The sequence below is a fragment of the Saccopteryx bilineata genome, chromosome 3 (assembly GCF_036850765.1).
Source record: "Saccopteryx bilineata isolate mSacBil1 chromosome 3, mSacBil1_pri_phased_curated, whole genome shotgun sequence".
NCBI classification, from domain to species: Eukaryota; Metazoa; Chordata; class Mammalia; order Chiroptera; family Emballonuridae; genus Saccopteryx; species Saccopteryx bilineata.
The window spans coordinates 59,432,387-59,443,907 of NC_089492.1; the positions used below are offsets into that span (position 1 = coordinate 59,432,387).

Consider the following 11,521-nt stretch of genomic DNA (forward strand, 5'->3'; position numbering starts at 1 on the left):
TGGTTTTCTTTGTGCCCCTCCCCTCCCCCCCGAGGGTTCACTTCTATGCTACTTCTCACTCCCAAGGTATGCCCCCCCCCCACTCCCTCTCCATGGTAGTATCTCAGAGATTTTATGTCTTTTACATGGCTGCTGACCTCCAATGGGCAGGAAACAAAAGTTGCCAGGCCAGCTATGACCAGAGCTGGCACAATGTCACTTCCAGCATATTCAGTTGGTTACAGAAGTCACAAAATCTCCCCAGCTTCTGCCCAGATTCAAGCATGTGAAGAAATAGACTCCTCCTATGGACAGAAGAGGAAAGTCACAGTGCACATGAGCATGTGGCTTGGGAGACTCATCATCTTTGGAAATTTTAATCTGCCACACTGCCCACATTAAAGACGATTTAAAAATAATTCCAATGAGTGTGATTTTCACCTATAGCGATATTTATCAATTGTTTGCTCTTTATAGCTATTCTCCATAACGGTCTTGCAACATTGGTAAAAAAATCTAAATTAAACTTTCCTTAAACTTATTCCTTGCTTTTTTGGAATAAGTTTATTTCATAGATAAACATTTGTTCTGAGTATTCAAATATGTCTTATTTCTTTTTGTGTAACAAACCTTTACATATATTCTGTGATTTTCATGTTGTTTTCACTTGCTTTTCCTTTAGAGGAGACCTATATTTGCCCAGTTTAGAAACTTGAGATGGTTTTGTTAGTGAGTGTGCTGATTCCTATTGTCTTAGTCCGAAAGGGGAAATTTTAAGTTTTTATTTATTTGGTAGTTTTATTTTCCTTGCTTAGAGATCTAGCCTGCCAGGGACAGTTGGTAACAAATTACTGGAAATGCATTTTTGTTTCAGGAATTCCTTACTTTGTCAAATAGTTCCTTTGAAGCCTCTTGTGGTGGAAGTGCTGATGGGGCTTCCCCAGATCCCTCTGGGGTGGCCCGTCTGTTCACTGGGCTTTGGTTGCCAGACTGCTCTTGTTTGCCCCCACCAACTCTCCTGAAGTCCCACTCTCTTCCAATGTAAGTTTGAGAATTTCCCAGGTCTCTGGGGGTATTTCACCCATGTACTTCCCACGTGGTGTTTCCTAATCAGTGCTGAGCAGTTCTTGGTACTACTTTGACTCATCTGTTTTCACCTGCACCCACTTGTGTCAACTTTCTCAAAGTTTCTTGCTCACTGATGCTATTCTTCCTTAGTTTACATGAATGTTAGACACTTCCTTTCCTGCTGAATATCACACTGTGCCCCCTTTAGTGGGATTTGGGAAGGGGGGGCATTAAACATGTCAGCTCAAAGTGTCACCTAGAAGTCTTAGTATTACTTTGTCTTTGGTTTTCATCAAATAGGGTTTAATGAGATGTGCTCCAAAGATCAGATTAATCTTGAGTGAAGATTTTCTTTTCTATGGCTAATTAAAGGTGCACACATGACCTATAGCAGTGGCTCTCAATCCTGGCTGCACATCAGGATCACCTGGGGGGCTCAGACAAAATGCTGATGTCTCAGCCACACCCCCAGAAGTTATGATTTGATTGGCTTGGGATGGAGGCCAGTCATTAGTTTTTATAAAAGCTCCCTGGGTGTTGCTCTGTTACAACCGGAGCCATTCTAGTGACTGGGGCGGAGGCCATGGGGCCATCCTTAGTGCCCGGGGTGGCTTTGCTCCAGTGGAGCCTTGGCTGCGGGCGGGAGGAGAGAGACGAAGAGGAAGGAGAGGGGGAGGGGTGGAGAGGTAGATGGGCACTTCTCCTGTATGCTCTGGCCAGGAATCGAACCCAGGGATCCTGCACACCAGGCCAATGACTCTGACGGGTCTACCATATCATGCTTTTTACTTAAAAAAAAAAATTTACATTTCTTTTGAATGCTGATGAACAGGAGACACCAAATCTTTTTCGCCTGCAAACTACTACCTTCTCTATTAGATCTAGCTAATAACACTTTTGTCTTTTTCCAAATAGCTCCAGATATATGGAAAAGATTTATATAGGCGGATGGGGATCCTCAAACTCCTCAGCGAGATCTTCTGAGAATGGCTTTTAAGACACCTAGAGGCAGAAAAAGCCCAATAGAGATCAGGGGAACTACCAGCTTTTAGGATACACCCTTAAAGGCTCCAACACCCCAAAGGGGTCTCATAGGATGCCATCTGGGTCCTGCTTCAATAGTGGAAAGGAAGGTCATTGAGCTAAAGCCTGCCAGGCTTACACGCCTCTGCTGTGAGGAAACAGGGACACTGGAAGGTGGGCTTCCCCCTCGCTCCTCTAAGGGAGGGTTCAGTCTCTTCCAGCCTTGCTCCAGCCACCTATGACCTAACCTTGCCTAGAAAGCTGGGGTTTGCCACTGAAGGCTGAAGGTGCCCAGGGCCGTCGGCCCCATCTACGACACTGTGGACGAGCCTAGGGTATTTCTTCCAAGAAGCAGGTAAACTGATCTCATTTGCACAAGGGCCACTTAACTATGTTTTGCCTGAATAGTCAGGTTTTTTATTCTTCCCTCAAAGATCTCTGTTGTGGGTGTTGATAGTCCTATTTTCTGCTGCTTTGCTTAATATATAGTGTTTCCTTTATCCCTCCTACCTCAATGCCCCACTCATATTTTAAGCTGGGACCTACTCCTAATTTAGAGCTCTCTTTCCTCCTTTTGCCAACTTGTATTATGAATTTACCTTTGCCACCCAGCTTAGTGTATCCCAAGGTTCTCTTTACCATGCCACAGTCACAGAGCTCCAGGGAAAAGCAACCTGGTCTCAACTCTCCAGGCAGAGGAGAACAGAAGCTCCATATCCACGCATGCTGCAAATGGCTTTTTCCAGTCTACCTGAATCATTACCAGCTAGAAGCAGCGGTCATTGGGACTTGGACATGAGCTGCAAAGTATAGAATGGTGACAACAATTCCAGTGCCATGCGGACTTTTCCTGTGGGGAACTTTCCTGGACTCCTGCTCCCTGTGACAGCTCCTAACAGACTGAACTGTGGTTGGGTTGCATTTTTCAGGGATTTGGCATGGTGATGGGGCCAACTTGGACTTGGTGAACATGTTAAGGACACTACTCTTTTATGGATTCTTGCTGTTTTGGCCAAGAGTTTGCTTAAAGGCTTTTTATCACTGTAAAAAAAATAGAGGACTGGATGAAGAAGATGGGGCACATATACACCATGGTATACTATTCAGCTAGGAGAAATGATGACATCAGATCAGTTACAGCGGAATGGTAGAGTCTTGGTAGCATTGTGCGGGGTGAAATAAGCGAATCAGAAAAAAACAGGAACTGCAGGATTCCATACATTGGTGGGACATAAAAGCGAGACTAAGAGGCATGGACAGGAGTGTGGTGGTTACGGGGGGTGGGGGGAGGGAAGGAGGGAGAGGGGAAGGGGGAGGGGTACAGAGAGAACTGGATGGAGGGTGGCAGAGGACGATCTCTCTTCGGGTGATGGGTATGCAACAGAACTAAATGACAAGATAACCTGGAAATGTTTTCTTTGAATGTATGTACCCTGATTTATTGATGTCACCCCATTAAAATAAAAATTTATTTATTAAAAAAAATAAAAAAAATAAAAGCTCCCTGGGAAGTTTTGGTACTCAGAGTGCTGAGAACCATGGATCTCAGAGTAATGGGAGCATGTGCTAAGCTTGTGAGTGCCTTTGAAATGGGAGGAAAACAAAGAAAAGGAAACAACAGAAATAGAAAGGAAGACACCATAAAATTGAGAAAAAAAACATGGGACTTAGTGCCTGTGTCCGATGCAAAGGGTCACAGTTGAATGTCTCTATAACCTTATATCACCTCTGTGGGGGGGCCCTGTTTCACTCTGTAACATAGTAATAATAATGCAAGACAAAATTGCATGTCTATAAAAGCAAATGCTTGCTATTTTTTAAAAAAGGAAAGAGAAAAGGTACTGTTAGAAAAGGGAGGGAAAGAATTAGAAAGAAAATAAAAATGTGTAAGATTGAGAACAATTGTTATCTCTTTCACTGGCTGCCTGACCTTGGCATGAGTCTAAATCACTTATGTTTTAGTAGTAAGAAACTGCAGGGGACATTTCAGGAAGGAAGTCTAATGGGCCAAACTTTGGGTCTGGATTTTGGATGCTTCCTTAGTTTTGACAGCATTAACAATTCCAGTGATGAGCTCACAGATTCTACCCTCATTAAATTGTTATTCATGTTTCCTGCACATCCTCCCCAAAGACCACCTGCAGTGTAAATTCAGGATTGATGGGCAGGTGGGAAAGCCCTGAAGAAGCCTTACAATATTTTAAATAAAGTTTGTGCAAAGATCTCATGTCTAACAAGAGGCAAAGGAGTCTCCATCATGAGATAGCCGTTAAACTCTCTACTTTGCCTTCTAAGGTTAATGCCATAAATAACACATTCATATATTGAATTAGTATGTGCTCAGTACTGTTATTTTTGTGGAAAATATACAGACCCTTCTTCTTCTTTCTCTCCCCCTCCCATAGTGAGTTGAATTATGTACGCCCCAAAATATGTGTCTAAATCCTAACATTTGTGTGTTTTTCTCTTTTATTTATTTGTTTGTTTGTTTGTTTTGTAACAGAGACAGAGAAGGGGTCAGATAGGGACAGACAGGCAGGAAGGGAGAGAGATGAAAAGCATCAGTTCTTCATTGAGGCTCCTTTATTGTTCATTGATTGCTTTCTCATATGTGCCTTGACTAGGAGGCTACAGCAGAGTGAATGACCTCTTGCTCAAGCCAGTGACCTTGGGCTCAAGCAAGTGTCCTTGGGCTTCAAGCTAATGACCTTTAGGCTCAAGCCAGCAACCATGGGATCATGTCTGCGATCCCACGCTCAAGCCAGTGACCCTACACTCAAGCTGGTGAGCCCTTGCGCAAGCTGATGAACCTGCACTTAAGCCGGTGACCTCAGGGTTTTGAAACTGGATCCTCTGTGTCCCAGTTCGACACTCTAGCCACTGCACCACCACCTGGTCAGGCATGGGAAATGTTTTCTCTGACATCAAATAATTCTCCAACTCTTCAACACCAAACCTGGGAGTCTACCAATTCAGTTCAATTCTGATACTAATTACCCAGAATAAGTGTAGACCCCACAGGTTAAGGGCTCATCCCACAAGATTGCTCTCACTTCAGCAGCCAGTTGCAAAAGTTAGGCCATCCATACTTCCTACTGATAATATGTTAATTGAGGGTCTACATAACCCACTCCTTAGTTTTGATAATTGGCTAGAAGTGTTCATAGAACTCAGGAGAACAGTTTCCTTGTGTTTAATGGCTTAGTATAAAGACTACAATTTGTTTTTATTAAGTGAGAGGTAGAGAGGAAGAGACAGACTCCCACAGGTTCCTGTTACTCGGCAACCAAGCTATTTTAGTGCCTGAGGCTGAGAATATAGAGCTATCTTCAGCTTCCGGGGCCAACTTTGCTCAAACCATTTGAACCATGGCTGCAGGAGGGAAAGCAAGAAAGAGAGAGATGGAGGGAGGGGTGGAGAAGCTGACGGTTGCCTCTCCTGTGTGCCCTGACCAGGAATCAAATGTGAGACTTCCACACGCTGGGCCAGTGCTCTACTGGCTGAACCAACTGACCAGGAAAGACTATGATTCTGAAATAGCCAGATGGAAGGATGCTCAGGGCAAGCTGTGGGACAGTAATGCTGAACTTCCGCCTCTAGGAGAAACACCTCCCTGGCAACTTGCTGTGTTCACCAACAAGTTGAGCTCTCTGAATTTCATTGTGTCAGAGTTTTTATAAAGATCAATCTCCAGCTCTCTTATCCTCCCCTTATCAGAGGTTGGTGAGTGGGCTGAAAGTTTTAACTTTCTATTACTAGGTCTTTCTGGTGACCAGCTCTATGCTGAGGCTATCAAGAGGCCCTGTCATTAGCATAGACCTCAGTATGATTGAAAAGGGCTCATTATAAACAATAAAAGATACTGCTATCACTCAGGAAATCACAAGAGTTTCAGAAACTGTACCAAAACTGGGAGGAAAAACTAAATATATTTTTGTATTATGCCACACTTTGGTATCTATGGATGTGACATCATTTGAAAATAGGGTTTTGCAGATGTAATTAAGTCAAAGATCTTGAGATTAGATTATTTTGGATTTAGGATAAGTCTAAATGCAATGACTGGTATCTTTATAAGAGACTGGGATGAAGAGATACACGGATACAGAGGGAAGAGGGCCATGTGAACATAGAAGCAGAGGCCCTGGCTTGGTAGTTCAGTTGGTTGGAGCATTATCCCAATATACTGAGGTTGTAGGTTTGATCCTTGGTCAAGGCACATATAAGAATCAACCAATGGTCTGACCAGGCAGTGGCGCAGTGGATAGAATGTTGAACTGGAATGTAGAGGACCCAGGTTCAAGACCCCAAGGTTGCCAGCTTGAATGTGGGCTCATCTGGTCTGAGCAAAGCTCACTAGCTTGGACCCAAGGTCTCTGGCTTGAGAAAGGGGTTACTCGGTTTGCTGAAGGCCCATGGTCAAGGCACATGTGAGAAGGCAATCAATGAACAACTAAAGTGTCGCAACGAAAAACTGATGATTGATGCTTCTCATCTCTCTTCGTTCCTGGAGTCTGTCCCTGTCTATCCCTCTCTCTGACTCTCTTTCTGTCTCTGTAAAAAAAAAAAAAAAAAAAAGAATCAACCAATGAATGCATAAATAAGTGAAACAACAAATCAGTGTTTCTCTCTCTGAAATCAATCAATCAACCAATCAATCAAAAATAAAAAATAGAGGCAGAGACTACTTGTACTACCATGACAAGAAATGCCCAAAGTGAACAGGAGCTAGAAGAGGCAAGGGTGGATTCAGAACTTTTTGAGGGGGCATCACCCTACTGACACCTTGATTTTATACTTCTGGTGTTCAGAACTATGAGAAAATACATTTTTGTTGTTTTAAGCCATGAAGTTTGTGGTAATTTATTATGATAGTGCCAGGAAATCACAACTCCCTTCCCCACACACTCTTCCTCCTTTTTTCCCCCTCCTCTTTTAGCTTAATTTTAAAGTTTAAGAAATTATCCTTGTTCTTGAGAGAGATCTGATTATGCTGAGCAATGAACATAAGTCCTAGCAGAAGATAAATGATATGCAAGTTAAATGACCATACAGGACCACAAGATGGGGAGGCTACAATCCACCAGGCAGTTCAGTGCTAAGTAAAGAGAGCATACAGGAGGACAGGGGCTTCTTTGTCCTCAGACTCAGTGTTTCCTTTGATCAAACTTTCCTTGATACTGAGAATTAGTTTTCTCTCTTCATGTCCTGGAAGATGCATCTCATTTAGCAACACTACTTTGGTATCTCATTTCTGATCCTCCTGCTAGACTCTTCTAGGTCTATGTTTTTTCCAGATCATGTTTCCAGACTGTTTTATACTTTGCCTGCCTCTGAAAGGGATTTTTAGAATATATTTGACTTAAAGATGGCAGACAAAAATCACTGGGTTATTTACTTTTTCATAAGAGATCTACATTAATAAAATGTTTTTTCATGTTTGGGAAAAACATGTACTTTGAACTTTTAATTAATAATTATTTTCTCTGTCTTGTTTCTAAATTAAAATTAATCACTTACTGGGTGGTGTCACAGGGGATGGCAGCATCGGAAGCTCCAGGAATCTGACCCTGTACCAAAACAATGATTTAGATGGCAGGACTGTCAGCCTGGTTATGGGTTGAAGTAGCTTTTGAAGAAACTTAGAGAGGACTTAATGGTTTTTTAAAACTTCTCACCTCTTTGGGGAAGCGGACAAGTAAAGAAATCTCTCTTATGTTATGGCTGGCTGCAGATATAACAAAACCAAAAGATCAGAGACCACACAAAACAAGGAATACACACATTGCAAAAATAGCTTGGAAAAGTTACAAATGGTTGGCTTTAGCTTTATACGGACAAGATTAAGCACTCTTTGATCTATAGAGTTGCTGTGACAACATTTAAAATGACTAGCTCTCAACAACAACAATACAGATATATAAAAAATTAGCCCTGGCCAGATAGCTAGGTTGGTTAGAGCATCGTCCCAATGTACAAAGGTTGCTGGTTCAATCCTCAGTCAGGGCACCTACAAAAACTGATTGATGTTTCTCTCTCTCTCTAAAACCAACAAATACATTTTTTAAAAATCAGAATAATATGGCCCATTCACCGGAAATACTGAACAGAAATCACCTCTGAGGAGTTCTAAACATTGAAATTATTAGTCAAAGATATTAAATCTGCTGTCTTAAATATATTTAATGAGTTAAAAGAAGCTATGGGAAAAAACAAAAGGAAATCAAGAAAAAACTTTATGAACAAAGTGAGAATATCAACAAAGAGATAGAAATTATTCAAAGGACCCAAAGAGAAATTCTGGAGGTGAAAAGTATGATAACTGAAATGAAAACATCACTAGAGGACTTAAGCAGCAGATTTGAGCAGGCAAAAGAAAAGACCAATAAACTTGAATAAAAGACAACTAAAATTATTCAGTCTGAGAAGCAAAAAGAAATAAGAATGAAGGAAATGAGTAGAGCATAAAGGATATGGTATATGTCATTAAATATAATAATGTACATAGTATAGGATTCCTAGCAGAAGAGAGAAAGAAACTGGAAGAAAAACACTGAATAAATAATTGCTAAAACCTCCCCAAATCTGAAGGAATACATAAATATACATGTCTAAGAAGCTCAATGAACACTGTAAACGACAAATCAAAGAAATCCATACCAAGACACTTGGTAGTCATATTGTTGAAACCCAAAGACGAGTAGAAAAATTTGAAAGCAGCAAGAGAAAGTGACTTCACATTGAAGGGATCTTCAATAAGATTAACAACTGATTTCTTTTTAGGAACCATGTAGGCCAGAGGGCATTGGGATGACATAAAATCCTGAAAAAAGAAGACCAACTATAAATCAAGTGTTTTAGCCCTGGCTGGATAGCTGTGTTGATTAGAGTGTCATCCCAATGTGCAAAGGTTGTGGGTTTGATCCCCAGTCAGGGCACATACAGGAACAGAATAATGTTTCTCCTTTCTCAAATCAATAAATAAATTAAAAAAAATTTATACTAGTTCCCTGCCCTGTTGAGGCATAGGAACTGAAAAGGCTTGGACCACAGCTCCACCTATGGCATGAGTAATAACAGGAGGGCAGGGGTAGGAGCTTGCAGATGGATCTTGTAGTTGGCCAGTGAGCAGTCATGAAGATGCCCTGGGAGGTCATCAGTGTTGAACTGGGCAGGTACATCTTTTACCAGCAGCTGAGAAGGTAGAGATAGAAGAGTTGAGCCTGTTACTAAGCAATGAATTTCACAGACAGGGATCCCCAAGTGTTTCATTTGATTTCTCAGTATTTAATTTGGTGAATGCTATTATAAAAAGTGGCATCTTTGGCTCAGCTTATGTTATGGCTCATATTGGTATCCTTGGATTTAGTTTCTTGCTGCTGATACTTGCTGTCCTGGCTTCTTTCTTAGTTTATCTCCTGCTTAATCTGTGTAGTCCGATAGCTATGACATCTTATGAAGATCTTGGACTCTTTGCAATCGGATTAACTGGAGAGATGGTGATGGAAGGCATCATAATAATTTAGAATGTTGGTGCTAGGTCACTTAAAATTTTTTTAATTGATTTTCTAAAGAGAGAAGAAGGGTGTGTGTGAGAGAGAAACATTCATTTGATTCATTCTTGATTCATTCCTTTAGCCATTCATGCATTCATTAGTTGACTCTTGCATGTGACTCGACTGGGGATTGAATCCACAACCTCAGTGGATGAGGATGATGCTCCAATAAACTGAGCTACCTGGCCAAGACTGGAGCTATATTATCTTATCTTTGAATTATTAAAACAGAGCTTGATAGTGCTATTTCAGAATTTTTGTCTAGAGACTATAGTGGATCTTGGTATCTCGATGGACAAAACAACTAAAAATCATCTGTGTTTTCATTGTGTTCCGTCTTGTGCTTCTTCCTAAAATAAGGCTATCTTGGCTACATAAGTAGTTTATTATTTTTCTTTATATTGTTCTTTGCTCCTGTGATAATAATATACTTTTAAAGTCCATATCTTGTCCTATGATATTAAATTATATAGAGCAGTACTTCCAGATTTCAAATGCTACAGATGATTGTAAACCAAAGGTCTTTCATTTCTCCAAAAAGAGTGCTTATGCCTTATTAACCATGGCTCTTTCATTTCTCTGCCATACCTCAACATTACCCATATACGGTGAACTTCAAAGCTCTTCAAAGATAAGAATGCAGAATGTAACCATTAAGCAAGTGCTTTACCTTTTCTTATGTATTTTACATCGGCACTCTCTGGGCACCTCATTTTTTTTTAGAAAGAGGTGAAGGAGGGAGAGAGAGAGGTAGGAAGAGAGAGAGATAAGCATCAACTCATTGCTTCATTTAGTTATGCATTGATTGCTTCTCATACATGCCTTGACCAGGAATCAGACCAGTAACCTCAGCTCAACCCAGTGACTTTGGTCTTAAGCCTGCAACCTTGAGATTGTGGCAATGACCCCATGCTCAAACTGGTGACCCTGCACTCAGTTAAGTCCATTTAGCTGGCACTCAAGCCAACAATATCAGATTTTGAACCGGTGACCTCAGCATTCCAGGTTGATGCTCTCCACCACGCCATCACTGGTCAGTCTGGAAACCTTATTTTTATGACAAAGTGGCATCTGATATACTGCAAGATTATAGTAAATACTTGCCACATGATGTTATTTGCATGCCCATGAAATTATGCATACTGTTTGCCATGCTTTTGACAGTCCCTCTAATCCACTTTCCTGCAAGAAAAGCATTAATAGTGCTGTTTTTCTCCAATTTTTCATTCTCATGGATTCAGTATTGTTTTTATTACTCAGTATTGTCATTGTTTTACTTGCAATCTGTATTGCTGACACCAGGAATGTGTTTGGTGTAGTTGGTTTCATCACATCAAAACTTTTAACTTTTTGTATTCCCAGGACTGCTTTATCTTAAACTTAGCAGAGAGGATTTTCCCTCATAAAAAAACTTGGGGCTTTTGTTTTGCTCATGTTTGGAATTTTGTTTGGGAATTTTAGTTTAGTACTTATCAATTTTAATTGGGTTAATAAATGAAAGCTATATTTTCCCATTTCTTAGGAAGAATAATTTACCTCCATATGCAAAAAGAAGTAATTAGAGAAAGCACCTCAGAGGAATTCTTTTTATATAAGTTAATGTTTTTGTAAACATTATTAACAGAAAAGTGGAACAAAACCAAAGTGGGTAGGGGAAAGTGGAATCTTAGCAGTTTTAATCAAAATAAGAAACAAACTCAAAGTTAATATATATATTTGGTAAAATTATCTTTGCAGAAGGAGGGGAAATGAAGACAGTAGTTGAGGGATTTCATTACTGGCGCACCTGCTCTACAATACATGTTAAAGGAAGTCTTTCAGGTTGAAATGAATAGACAGTAGATAGAAGCCATAAGAAAAACTAAAGAACACTGGCAAAGGGAACTACATAGAAC

The 11,521-nt window shown here is 40.6% G+C and overlaps 1 pseudogene; it reads left to right on the top strand.

Annotated features, from left to right (window-relative positions):
- The first annotated feature begins 9,204 nt into the window (after window positions 1-9,204).
- LOC136328526 (solute carrier family 38 member 6-like) lies at window positions 9,205-11,124 on the top strand (annotated as a pseudogene).
- The last annotated feature ends 397 nt before the right edge of the window (window positions 11,125-11,521 follow it).